General features: G+C 41.7%; 1 long non-coding RNA gene across 1 annotated transcript in view; it reads right to left on the bottom strand.

Annotated features, from left to right (window-relative positions):
* Positions 1–7,295: 7,295 nt before the first annotated feature.
* The window catches only part of LOC144893685 (uncharacterized), a 43,546-nt gene continuing 35,970 nt past the window's right edge, over positions 7,296–14,871 (bottom strand). The window contains exons 2-3 of the long non-coding RNA XR_013624633.1: positions 13,182–13,449; positions 7,296–9,123 (exon numbers count right to left, since the gene is read on the bottom strand). This is a non-coding gene — a long non-coding RNA (uncharacterized LOC144893685). The remainder of the gene's footprint in view (positions 9,124–13,181; positions 13,450–14,871) is intronic.

Below are 14,871 nucleotides of genomic sequence, written 5' to 3'. Positions count from 1 at the left end.
ATTGATTGATTGATGTGTAAGTGAGTTCTCAAGAAAGAAGCTTTGATATATTTGTGAGATATTATCAATGTGAAGAAAACCTTGGAAAATGAGCAAGGTGGTGAGTCTATATATAGATATATTATACATGCGGTTACTATTCTGTGTGATCCCCCCTCAACAGAACGGGATACCTGCTGATTGACCCATTTGATACTGACCCATTTGATACTGACCCATTTGGCTCATCTGCAATACCGATCTGTGAGATTGGGTTGTGGAAAAGCCACAGGTGAGAGAGACTCTCTGGAAATCGCCGATTGAACAGGTGGAGAGATCCTTCCTGGAAGTACGAGTGGAGCTTATAGGAACAAGCTAGGCAACAACGCATCCAACGCTACTTTGATAAAAGGTGGAACAAACCTCAGTAGATTTTATTTACAGTACACATAGTACAAGTGTGTACAAGTGTATTCCAAAGTGCAGATCCTAGTAGTTTACCTGGTACATTGAGTGAATACTGAGTGTTATTCACATACAGGCAGAATGGGGAATGGAGCCTGTAAGGATACACAAGGACAATTAGATATGTCCCAAAGAGGTGCTTGTATGAATTACATGTATCAGCAATATGGTGCGGATTCACTTAAAGATGTGGAGTCCTGGTATGAGTGGACAAGAGGTAGGAAAAAGGCATTCCCAAAGGATGGCACTTTTGACAGGAACACATTGGAAACAGTCAGAGTAGAATTGGAAGCAAGAGGGAGGCAGAAGTTGAAAGTGGATTGGAAACCATTTTATTACTGGGACATTGAGTCTAGGGAAAGGGAGACCAGAACAAAAATGGGGGGTTTGAAGAAAGAGGTGAAACAGATACAGCACAGGTTGGGAAAGGTATCTACCCAGATGCCTCTTGCAATTACCAATGGAAAGCGATCCCAGTGTAGATTGTACCCAGAAGCAAGGTCATATGAGATAGCTCAACTGGAAGAGGAAACTCCTCCACCCTATCGGAGAAACATTGTATATCAGCCACAAGCCCCTGTGAGGCTAGATGCGATAGTACCTGTACCTGCACCTGCCGAAAGACCAGAACAAAGTGGAGCGGTTGGCTCTAGCCAACGGAGGACAGATGAAAGAAGTGACTCATCTGAGGTAATTACCCAGGGAGGGTGCAAATGGACGACAGGAACAGATTCAGAGAGAATAACCGACTCAAAGTGAGCAAGCAACACAACCAGTTGCAACAATTTCAAAATACTTTTCATCTGACAATACAAGGAGTAAGGGTCCTGTGATCAATGCCAATCAATCCAACGATCAATGTGATTTGCCAGTGAACAATCAAAACTTGACTCTTTCACAGAGGGATTTTGAGCAATATGGTGTTATGAATTTTCCTCACCGGCAATTTCCAGGGGCAAATCAGGAACGCCCAGATCTTATGTACAGAACTTGGCAGGTACATGAAGTGAAGGCATGGCAGAGTAGTATGCCATCAATCAAGGCAGATCCACTTCAATTCACGGAGGAGCTGCGATTGATTGTGGAAACTCAATTACCAACTGCAAGGGACATGGAAATACTTTTGAAATGGTTAATTCCTAATGCCACAACTTTGAGAAAATTGATGGGTGATGTAAACTGGGTACATGCGGAAGATGGACAGTTAGACATGGGTTAGCGATGCTAAAAAGGCACAGATAAATCAATTAATAGAGGCCATACAGAAATTGCCACCCGTGACTGATTGGAACAAAGTGGTTACGTGCAAACAAAAAACAGGAGAAGACGCTGGTGATTATTTGGATAGATTGCGAGATGTTTTCCGACTATATTCGGGAATAGACCAGGCAGAAATTGACAATGCCTTAAAACCTCTTTTTATTAATGGTCTGTTGCCAAAATTGAAGAGTGAAGTGGAAAGACAGTGTATTGCTTGGGAAGGCAAGCCGATGCAAGAAATATTGAATTATGCTTTGCATCATCAGCGAATTCAGGCCAGGAACAATGCTATTAATGCCGAAAAATTGATGCAACTCCAGACACAAGCCCTGATGACTACGAATCAACGCAACAGGTTTGCTATGCAACAACGCGACAATGCAACAGGCAACAACTATGTTTCAGGAGATAACCAGAGATCGCAGTGGCAACCCAGGGATCCAGAGATGCAGCCCAGCAATACAAGTGAACAGGTGGACAGACCAGGCAATGACAGAAACCGGTGTTTCAATTGTGGAGAAATGGGACATTGGAGAAGAAAATGTCCGTATTTCAACAAAAGACAATTTCGCAAGGGAAACCAAGGACAGGGATACTACCAATTACCACCACCTCAGCCAACAATTAGGGTTCCATTGAGGAATGCCCCAATTAAGGGAGGACCTCAGCAGAATAGATGGTCTGTAACACCTTTTTGACTAGACCACAATGACCGAGTGGCAGCGCTTCCTTTAATCTCAAAGTCGGCTGCACAGGAACCCAGTGTTAATTTGACAGTAAGCGGATGCAAGGCTCCTTTCCTAATCGATACGGGCGCCACGCGTTCCACGTTACGAGAAGCAGATTTCCCAAAAGTACCATTGTCGAAATACTATACAAAGGTAGTAGGAGTATCAGGGGTTCCCATACTCGCACCTGTCACAAAGGAATTGCGTGTCCAAATTGGCCCATTGACTGCACAACATGCCTTTCTTGTGGCATTGATGTTCGAGTAAATTTGATGGGAAGGGATTTATTGTGTAAATTGAACTGCACTGTCATATGTAATGAAAACGGAGTGTACCTAGAAATGCCAGAACACTCCCACGACTTTGTTTTTGATATGCTACAAAGCGCAATAGAGCCAAGAATACATCGATGGGAAATCGATGATACACAAATGGCGGAACATTTGTGCGATAGTTTTATGACATTGAAGGATGAAATGCCCGAAGTGCAGGAATGGGTAAACGGCTACTTGATGGACTCTCTGAAATGGCAGATTGATCTTCACTGTACGACATGCTATGACCCTACAGGAGAGGAGGTGTCCTATGCAGAGGAGGTCTCTAAATACCTGGACACAAGATATGATGTACATCTGACGTCACTGTGGGAAGGACAACAAGGAGTTGGTATGTCAGTATCTTTGACGCCAGATCAACAACTCCTGTGAATCAACCCGAAACGACAACCCCACACGTCACCTTAGCGGTGGCAGAAGGATATGAAGCAAAAGATGTTGGAACAATGATTGCAACTTTTCAAGATTGCAAAAATATGGGCTACATGGGAGAAATTCAACAAGCCCCACTTTATGACTTAGATGGAGATGGATTTTGCTGGCAGCTCGAAGAGCAGGTGCTTTCTTCCACCTTCATCATGATTGATGAACCAATTGACACTGAAAATGTTGTGGTATACCTACTCAGCTCCAACACCAACGGTGACCCGGACCCACTCGATCAAATACCAACATGCTTGTGGACAATGCATCCGAATGATGTGGGACGGATCAAGAGTATTGCACCTGTAAGGATCACAGTAGATGATTCCAAGCCACTGCCTAGAAAGCGCCAATATCCATTGAGACCAGAGGCAAAAGCTGGTATTGCACCAGTGATTCGATCATTGGTGGATCAGGGAGTTATAATTCGCACTGTGAGTATGTGCAACACCCCTATCTTATCTGTGAAGAAGCCAGGCAAGAATACTTGGAGATTTGTACAGGATCTTCGAGCAATTAATAACTGTGTTATCCCAGCTTATCTGGTGGTCCCTAACCCGATCACCGTACTGTCAAGTATTCCATGCAATACAAAGTTCTACTCTGTAGTGGATTTATGTTCAGCGTTCTTTAGTGTACCCATTCATGAAGATTCACGTTATCTTTTTGCGTTCACGTACAATGGTTTACAGAAAACATGGACTGTTTTACCACAAGGGTACACGGAGAGCCCAACTTTGTTTTCACGTGCTCTACTTGAAGACCTCAGTGACATTGAATTTCCTGGAGGTTCAGTGATGGTACAATATGTTGATGACCTTCTCATATGCTCGACGTCAAAGGAAGCATGTGAGCAGGACACTGTTGTACTACTGACAGCATTGGCAGAAAAGGACACAAAGCCTCAAGAGATAAGTTGCAGTTCTGTAAGGAAGAGGTGAAATATTTAGGGCATATTTTGAGGGGAGACACGAGACGACTTTGCCCTGAACGTGTGAAGGTGATCAGAGCACTCCAAAACCTACAACTGTCAAGCAGATGAAATCTTTCCTGGGGACAACAGGGTTTTGCCATCAGTGGATTCCTGATTACACATTACTGACTCGCCCCCATTTAGACATCAGTTTACCAAGCAGTCCAAATCCTTTGAAATGGACCCCGGAGGCTGAACAAGCTTTTACGACATTGAAAGATGCCTTAGCATCAGCTCCTGCTCTAGAACTACCGGATTATGAGAAAATTTTCTTCCTCTATTCACATGAGAAAGGAGGATTTGCCCAATTAGTGTTGGCACAAAAACATGGAGGAAAAATGCGCCCCATAGCGTATCACAGCACTCGATTGGATCCAGTAGCACGTGGGTTTCCACAGTGCTTGCGAGCAGTGGCAGCAGCATCATGTGCAGTAGAAGCCACAGCTACAATAGTCCTGGGGTGCCCATTAATTCTTCTTGTTGAGCATGCGGTGGCAACGGTTTTACTGAAGGCAGGCATGCAGCACCTTTCAGCATCAAGAGCTACAACGTATGAACTAGGGTTATTGATGCCGTCAAACCTTACCATTCAGCGTTGTCCAACGCTGAACCCAGCATCTTTGTTGCCAACAGAAAAAGATGGTGAGCCCCATGACTGCGCTGAGGTATTGGCACATGCACTAGTGCCTCGCATTGACTTGAAGGATATTCCCATCCCAGATGCAGATCTGGTACTGTATGTTGATGGATCATCATCAAGAGCATTGGATGGTTCACTATTGGCGGGATATGCAGTATGCACAGATGCTGAGACATGGGAGAGCTGGAAATTACCAAAGACTTATTCGGCTCAACAGGCAGAACTTTTTGCACTGACTAGAGCCTGTTGTTTAGCGGAAAGCCAGAGAGTAACCATTTATACAGACTCCAGGTATGCTCATGGGGTTGTTCATGATTATGGTGCCCTCTGGAAACAGAGAGGATTTTTGACATCCTCAGGAAGCCAAATTAAAAATGGGAAGTTGATTGCTAGCCTCTTGGAATCAATCCTTCTACCATCTGCAATTGCAGTAATCAAATGTGAGGCCCATACACGAGGAACAGATGAGGTCTCGCAGGGAAATGCAAGGGTGGATGAAGCAGCAAAGCTTGCGGCAAATTCTGAACAAGACCCAGTGATTATACAGGGACCTGTAAGGATTCCTGAAAACACCCCAACACTGCAAGACATCAGCGCTATGCAGGAAGTGGTGGAGGACCAGGAAAAAGATGTGTGGATACAGTCTGGATGCACATTTGACAATGAATCTAAATTATGGACTTCTCGCGATGGGCGTGTTGTTGCTCCTCGCCAGCTGTTACCATGGATTGCTCGTCTGGCTCATGGAGTGAGTCATACAGGCAAAGGATGAATGTGTGCATCAGTGTCAAAACAATGGTATGCATCCGGATTTACACTTGTGGCAGAGCAATGTTGTGCTACATGTCAGGTGTGTCAGGCGTATAATCCAGGAAAAGGTGAAAAGACTACACAAGGAGCTCATCCCGCACCGTCAGGTCCGTTTGTACATTTACAAATGGATTTTATCCAAATGGAGAAGTGCGCTGGATTTGAGTTTGTTTTGGTGATTGTAGACATGTTTACAAAGTGGGTAGAAGCTTACCCTTGTCGACATGCAGATGCAAAAACAGTTGTTAAGATTCTGTTGAAGGACTTCATATGTCGCTTTGGAGTTCCTTGCAGGATTTCTTCTGATCAGGGAACGCATTTCACAGCAGAGGTTGTTAAGGAATTAGGTAAGGCAATGCAAATAAACCTTCATCTTCACTGTCCTTATCATCCTCAGTCAGCGGGAGCAGTAGAATGACATAATGGAGTGATAAAGAACAAGTTGGCCAAAATCTGCGCAGAAACCAACTTGAAATGGCCGGATGCCATTCCGCTTGCACTCCTTGCAATGAGGGCTACTCCCAATAGGAGAACGGGATTATCCCCACATGAAATCTTGATGGGGAGACCGATGCGGGTACCTCATTCACCTCCCCTGACAATTAAGGAGATGGATATTCACCAGATGGATGATTTGATGTACTCTTTCTGTATTGAATTGACCAAAGTCGTGAAGATGTTTCATTCCCAGGTGAAAGAAGCTTTACCAGAACCTGCAGAGAATGAGTGTCATTCTTTTAAACCTGGAGATTATGTGTACATCAAAATTTTCAAACGGAAAACTGCGTTGAAACCACGATGGTCAGGACCACATCAGGTGCTGCTCACAACACATACTGCAGTGAAATGCCAAGGCAGATCAAGTTGGATTCATGCCTCTCATTGCAAGCGAGCACATGGGGCTAAGGAGGATAGTCCCACAGAAAATGAGGCTGCACCTAGCAGCCCAGCAGAACATTAATTGGCAGATACATAAAAGTCATGATTTCCACTGATTTGTATTACATTTTATCACCCCTTGCATTGATCAACATTGCATTTTCAACATTTAGCATTCCTACCTGATATTTATAAGATAGTGACATTTATTTGCATACATGACATACAATTATGTACTGATATTAGTGCAACATGAGTTATGTGCAACAGTTATTAGTGCAACATGCAAGATGAGTTAGACCCCTGGACTTAGGGGGATCAGGGAAAGGCAAATAATCGGACTTATGTTAACTGTTAAAGTATTTATTATATTTTATTATTAATCTGTTAGAAAGCTTGCTAGTTATGAGTTTGGTATATAATGTTGAATTTCATTGACATGTAATTATTTTATAGGTATGGACATATACGAGGGGTAGCTCACATGTTTTACAGATGGATACAAGTGGGACAAAGGGAAAGATCTTATCAAGACAAGCCGAACAATCAGGAGAAACCGGAGGCTTCCACTTCGGATACTCCTTGAAAATGGTGATATTTATCCTGGGAATAAGCTCTCTAGTAGTGGGGGCTTTGTGTTGTATGGATTATTTTGGGGGTAATGAGAGAACAAAACACAACACTAGTGGCCAACATAAAGATATATGATTATGCGACAGGGCATAAGCAAAAAAGGAGTTTGATGGAACTGTCGCGGAAGTGGTGAGGGAGACTCAAGACTCCAATGACCGGACACAGGTTTTACAAAAGGTCTGGTTTATTAACTGGTTGTTCACTTTCATTCCAATACCAAATAACTACCGTTTAACTCAATAGACCAGGTTAACTCTATTCGCATGGTCCTTCTCGTTCGGCCGATGTTCCTCCGCCATTTCTCAGCGCTGTTCATAGGGTTCCGTTCCGTTCCGTAGGTCAGAGCTTCTGGTCATAAGTCTCCTTGACTCAACGTTTGCTCTGGTTTATATGGACAAACTGGAGTTAATCCCCTGTCCGCTGAATGTTAATCCTTTCTCCGCTAATGCCCCGAGGTCATGCATGCACCGAGTCCTGGCATCAGCTCGCTCCCCTCCTGCTGCGAGTTCCGTTTACCAAAAGATAGGGGGGTGCTCCAGCCAGGGGCTGTGACCAGGTGGACAAGAGATTACCATGTTCGTGCACATTCTTGGCATCCATTTACGAAATCGTTACCAGTCTTTAATCAATAAGTTACCAGTGCCAATCAATAAGTTACACTGAGTTACACTTCCACAATTCCCTCATCTTTTTGTTTTTGTTTATATTAACCATTAATCTAAACATCAATATAAGTAAACAGTCAATCACTACAAGTAAACATCATTACAAGTATAAGTAAATAATCAATCACTGCAAGTAAACATCATTACAAGTATAAGTAAATAATCATTCACTGCAAGTAAACATCATTACAAGTATAAGTAAATAATCAATCACTGCAAGTAAACATCATTACAAGTATAAGTAAATAATCATTCACTGCAAGTAAACATCATTACAAGTATAAGTAAATAATCATAACTTTGGTAATCAAATTCCCTTAGGCATACACCATCATCCTGCAAGAATCACAAAACATTTCGTTGGTCATTGACTCCTTCCATATAGTTCAATCTATTGCATTTGCATCACAAATATATTTTCAAAACAACACTTCACCATCACCAAGGTACAACAATTTCACTTCATTTTCAAGTTTTGTAAAGCATCTGCACCATCTGGCAAAAAACGTTTGCCTCCACACAAATGTTGACTTTGTTTGAAAGGAAGGGCTGATCACTTGTGTTTGAATCCAGGTATGAAACATTTTCTCCTAATGTCTTCATAGCACCTGCACTACTTCGTGTAGGATTTCGCTGTTGTGGTAACATTGCGGAGTCATAGACTGACCCTGCTCTCCATGTAGCATTCTTGCCACTTTTTGCTGTAAACCATAGCAATTCCTGAACAAGGCCTTCACCCAGTTGTAGTCGACTTGCCTCCTCCCTCTTTGTGAGTGGGCAGCAAGTATTGGTGTGACGTTGATTGGCCAGCAAGATGTGGAACAGGGATGCCGGATGCATCCACAATGATGTTGGGACCATGGTGTTCAGGTCATCCATGGTCCATACCAGGAGTGGCCCGCAGAATCGTGCACAGCTGTTGTGACAAGGGCACAGCCGTTTTTTGCAGCTCCATGCTGGTTCCCCGGACGTTGGTGAAGTAATAACTTATGTCCCCGCATTTCACAGAGGTTGCGGGTAAAATGTCGTTGTCCTGCAACTTCTGATGTGATGAATGTTCGAAGCCTTCGAACAAGAGTAAGTGATCGCCTTTCTTTCATATGTTGCAGTGTGATCCAGGCAAATGGTCACCTAAATTTCCTTGGTGAAGGAAAGCATTCATCTCCAAGTTACACGGGAGAATGTCTTCATCATTCTTTGAGAAAAAGGGTGTATGCCACGATTAACTTCATTTTTAGCCACAAATTTTCTTTCTTGAACTTCTTCCCAATTCCGTTAGCACTCGCTTCAAAATGTGATCTCGTCTTATCCTTATGCTCAGTCACATCTGAATCTGCTTTCCACACACACTGAATCAGATAGGGTACATCTTATCATGAAATCAGCATAATCATGTATATCTTCCGACAGTTTCACATTCAACAATTTGTTGTTTTTCCTTAACACAAAAAGTTATATTCATTTATATGTACCATTTAAATACCATTTAAAACAGCTGTTCACCACCATCTCTTATCTTCCCCCATCGAAAACCTTGATCTTTTCTACCCCCGGTAATTCACCCCAGAGTCCTTGCAGTGTTCATATGTTTTAATCCTCTCCCACCTCCCCCCAAGTCCTCCCGATGTCCCTGCTCTCAAATGTTGTGTTTGTGTCCTTCCCCCTCTCTTTTGTGTCCTTCCCCCTCTCTCCCCATCTTGTCTACCGCTCCCCTTGTTTTTTTGTGTTTTGTGTGTCGGTTTGTCTTTTTGTGTGATTAATGTTAGCTCTTTCACGAGCCTCGATCTTGTATACAAAAAAAATAAAAATAAATAAATAAAAAAAATGCGTCACACAAATAATATTCAATCAGGTATGTATTTTATTACTAAACTAAGAATAGCATCCACAATTGCTTTCAGGTTAATATAGTTCAAAAATTAACTCATGCAGGTATTTTAGCACTCCTCAAAGAAAATAAATTGTATATGATTACAATCACAAACGGGAATACCTAATTCCCAACAACAATTTTCCCAAACCAACAAATTAAGCATAATGTATTATTACCATAATTCCTCTCCACTTTTGTCTTTTCCCTCTTTTTTTTTCTTTCTCCTAACAGTGTGTCACTCGTGGTGATATGAGTTCACTGATATTGTAATTGACACAACTCATAACATTGTCGTTATGCCATTATCTTAATTCTACTGTATTCATTTGCAACATCACTTGATTTAATCTTTCAATCTCAGTAATTATGTCGCCATAAAAGTCTTCCTTTTCTGGTTCCACATTTCTTTCCTCATTTGTCACTTCATGCGTTATCATCGTGTTGTTGGTTACCTTATTCAAACACACCGTCACTAAGGCTTTCAAGCAAGCCACCACTAAAACAATTGCCAATATAACTACTAAACCAACAAACAAGTTTGCTACTCCTTGTATATATTCATACCTATGACATAATTATATGTCGATGACATTCAACATTATATACTAAACTAACAAGCTTCCTAAAAGGTAAATAAAGAAAATCCCTTAATATGTAACATAAATCAGATTATTTGTCTTACCCTTATCTCCCGGGGTTGAACTCAATCCCCTGATCATGAGTGTAGTTGTGATACATTTTTCACTCATGTTGTATTAATATCAGCAGGTAATTGTATGTCATGTAGGCAAATAAATGTCACTATCCCAAGTAGGAATATCACATGTTGAAAATGTAATGTTTATCAATGCAAGGGGTGTTAAAATGTAATTCAAATGACTGTAAATCACGACTATCATTTATCTGCCACTGAATGTTCTGCTGGGCTGCTAGGTGCAGCCTCATTTTCTGTGGGATCGTCCACCTTAGCCCCATGTGCTTGTTTGCAATGAGGGGCATGAATCCAACTTTCTATTTTGGGTCCATATTTTTCCTATTCTTATCAATCTCCTATGGTTTATCATTTCGTTCCAAGATACCGCAACCAAAGGTTTTAACCAAAGCTCTACCAAACTATTTCCAATTTGACCAAAAAATGCCAGTGAAACAATGATTCGAAGAATTAACTTCAAGGGGTCAATAAATTTATTCTATAGCCAGATCTAATTTTCCCATCCAATAGTTTGCCTTGCCACATGTCATATTATAACACCTTAATAAACCTTCGAAAAATGTTTCCCATCTCAACAAATTTCCTTTTTTCAAATAGCCATGTGTAACTTACGTATTTAACTACAATTTCCTCTCAATTTGTTTGGCCTAACTGGCCGCAAAAGTGGCTGCCAGCATGCAGTACCGTTTTTTATCTACCAAGGAAGTGTTCGTCCACACAAGACCTCTACCAAAATGTTGTTTGTAAAAACAAATCTGGGATTTCTGATTACATGGATGCACACTCTCAGGACATTTTCAGGCTGCTGTTAACAATCCACTACGATAAATTAATTCCTTTACCCACAATCAAATAATTAGTACAAATTGAGGATATTATCCCTATCACATTCTTTTATAGATTCATTATGTTGGATCTAATTTTTTTTTTTTCAATAATTTTCCACTGCTGTAAAGAAGAACAATAGCTCTCATTAGTCTTAGTAATATCGTACTTAATTTGCCCAGCATCGAAGAATTTATTTACTATCCTTTCTCATATGTTAACCAGTGACTTTGTTTGAACTCCAGAACTGAAAACCCACAATAGTTCAAACCAGCAAAATTTTCTTTACTATTTTCCCATATCATCTATGCCTAAACCACATCCATACATACAGCACAATTTATATGCTGATAAAATTCAAGTTTATATATATAAAATCCATGAGCAGAGTACTCTGGGAAGTCAGTGTAAGACCTCTCCCAAATTTGGATGATTTTGTACTTCCTCATTTCCTTTTATGAAGCTCATATCCATAAATAGATGTTATTCTCATATACATTCTATCACAATGGAATCCCAAGATTACTTCCAATTTTTTACTATTAATGAATAGCTGCTCATAACTCAGCAAATCAAATCTTTATTCTCCATCTCCCTTGACAAAAGTGATAATTTTCATAATCAAATTATATTTCTATTTATTTTTATTTTTATTTTATGAATTCTCTCGATATGCGATCCCATCCCCATGGAAGTATCTATTTTTCAGACAAGGCACACTGTCGGTGTCAACAATCTTGTAAGATTGATACACAAAAACAAAAACAACAAACACAAACATTGATACACAAAACACACACACACGCATGCATTATGCATATTTGTTTGCGTTGGAACCATTATTTACAGATCAGGATGGGTGTCAGTTTTATTTCATTTTCATAAAATTTGTCATTCAATTTTATAAATGCTAATACGCAAATGGACCAAAAACTTTATTTTTAGAAAACCTCTATGATGTCACATTGAAATTACCCTTTCAGTTCCCACCATAATTTATCCAAAATTGACTACACACCCATTTGCATGTCAGTTGACCACTGACCTATCAATCATGCGGAACACTAGTCCGAAATTCCCACCTGATCATCATGTGACTCTTGTCACTTGGTTTCAAAAATTTGCAAAGCAATTGTTCCAACTTTGTAAATTTAAAATTTTGTGCCCAACATAAAAGATCCAATTTCGGCATTTGATCAATTAATTACTAATTTGCTTACAAGCAAAAGAAAAAATGAATAATTATTGCTCCGAAAACCTTTTCAGACACAAGAATCATCGACAGTTATTCATGTTTGTCCAGTAATCTAATCTGTTGAGGCCAATCGTCATTTGGGATTTGCCGCAATGAAGGCCTAATCATTGTCTGAGGTATCGGTCAGCACTGGTACCCTTGATCTTGGTTTACCCTCTGAACTTGTCTTCCTTTTGGTATACGGACATCCTCTTTTCCAATGTCCCATCCGTCCACACTTGAAACACCGGTTTCTGTCGTTGCCTGGTCTGTGCACCTGTGCACTTGTATTGCTGGGCTGCATCTCTACATCCCTGAGTTGCCCCTGCAATCTCTCGTTATCTCCTGAAACACGAAAAAATTCTCTGTACCGTCCTTTTTGGGGAGACAACTGGAAATCAGATGGGACAACTGTCACTTTCATTCCTAATTTCGAGGGCAGTTGTGTATTTGTCTCCTCCACTGTATCCTGTATCCTTTTTATTTTAAGTTCTAGATCCGTTATCCGTTCTTGCTGTTCCCGTTGTCTGGATTCACCATCCCAAAGATGGAATGCAAGCCAGTCTACTGTTAGATTCTGTCTCTTCCTGGCTTTCAATCTTTGTTCCAATCTTTCCAATCGACTTCGCTCAAATGTACCATCTCTTGGAAACTCCTCATCATGTCCCTTTGTCCACAAATACCAATTCTCGACCTGCCTTATAGCTTCGGCACCATAACGGTCGTACATATGATGTGTACAAGTACCTTTTTGTGGAATCTCTGGTTGTCCTTGTGTATTCTTGCAGGCTCCATTTCCCATTCTGCCTTTTATCAAAGTAGCGTTGGATGTGTTGTAGTTTGTTCCTCTAAAGCTTCACTCGTACCTCTAGGAAGGATCTCTCCACCTGTTCAAACGGTGATTTCCAGAGAATCTCTCTCACCTGTGGCTTTTGCACCATCCAATCTCACAGATCAGTATTTGCAGATGAGCCAGAGGGTCAGTATGAAATGGGTGAATCCTCAGGTGTCCGCTCTGTTGAAGGGGAAATCACACAATGGTAACCGCACATATATATCTATATATAAACTCACCACCTTGCTCAATTTTCCAAGGTTGTCTTCACATTGATAATATCTCACAAAGATATTTAAGCTTCTTTCTTGAGACCGCATTTTCATCAATCAAACGATCAATATATTCAATTTAATTTATTCAATTCAATTTATCCAGTTAAATTTATTCAATTAAATTCAATCAATTAGATTCAATCAATCAACAATTCAATCAATTATTCAATTTCAATTAATTCATCAATATTCATCAATAAATCAAATTAATCATTTTGGATGGCTCCTTGCATAAGCCCTTTCCCCAATGATGTCAGGACAGGTCCATCCATTGACTGAGATCGAATCTCATCGGTCGTCACCTCTGGTTCATAAAAAATTTGGTTCAGGCCTCAAATCCCACTCCCTGACACCAATTGTTACGGATCTGGGGGACGGCACTCCCGTTAGCAAGGGGGGGGGGGTTAATCCCCTTGTCCTGTTAAGCTGGCCGTCCGACCGGTCCTGGGGGTATGACGTCACTTCCGGTCGATGGTAAGTAGGGTTGTAAGCCCAATTTGTCTTAATACCTAAGTACTACCACCGGCCGTAAGCGAGGAAATACTCCCACCCGGGCTGCAACGTGGTTGGATTGCGCCGAGCGAAGCGAGCTGTGACTCGGGCCGTTACCAAGAGACTAAACCCGATTATAAAGCAGTTTGGCCAAAATCGCGCCATGGGTACTCAATCGAAAGAAGGGACTAAAGCGATCGGATGAGAATGAAACCAAAGAATAAGGAGGAACAGGTATTTATTAATTATTTACACAAAACAAAAGAAAGAGAAACGAAAGTAATTTACAGAAGAGAAAGCAGATACACAGGGCAAGTCTTAAACAGTCTTAATTATGGAACCCCAGACAACACAAAGGACAGACCACGGACTTACACGACAATGGGAATTGCAGGCAGGGATGCGCCAGGGAGCTAATGGTCCAGGCGGATGGTAAGGATGCACCAGGGAGAGCAGGGTCCAGGCAGCGGTAAGCGTTGAGGTTCACGCTCCGGGCTCGAAGCGAACAGCAGCCGGCAGCTCCACGTAGTCGGTTTCACACGGCAGGGGCTTTCTGAAACAGCTCTGCGCAGCTCGTCTCTCATGCCTTCTCACCGGCCCTCGTACTTGTTCGTCCCACTCACTCAACTTTCTTCGGAACCCTTCACTCCAGCTCCCTCACTCAACTGACTCTCCACCGACTCTCCTTCTCACCGACTCTGCATCGACTCTCTCGAAGCAGTCTCTTCACGTCGCTTTTATTACTCGTCGCCGTATCAAGCCACGGGCTGCGAGGGCACGCCTACCGGTTCGCTCACCGCGGTGCTGGTTGGTGGTTAGGACTGGCTGACTCCAC

The sequence above is a fragment of the Myxine glutinosa genome, chromosome 9 (genome assembly GCF_964187855.1).
Source record: "Myxine glutinosa chromosome 9, kmMyxGlut1.1, whole genome shotgun sequence".
Classification (NCBI taxonomy): Eukaryota; Metazoa; Chordata; class Myxini; order Myxiniformes; family Myxinidae; genus Myxine; species Myxine glutinosa.
This window is presented reverse-complemented; position numbering and strand designations above follow the sequence as displayed.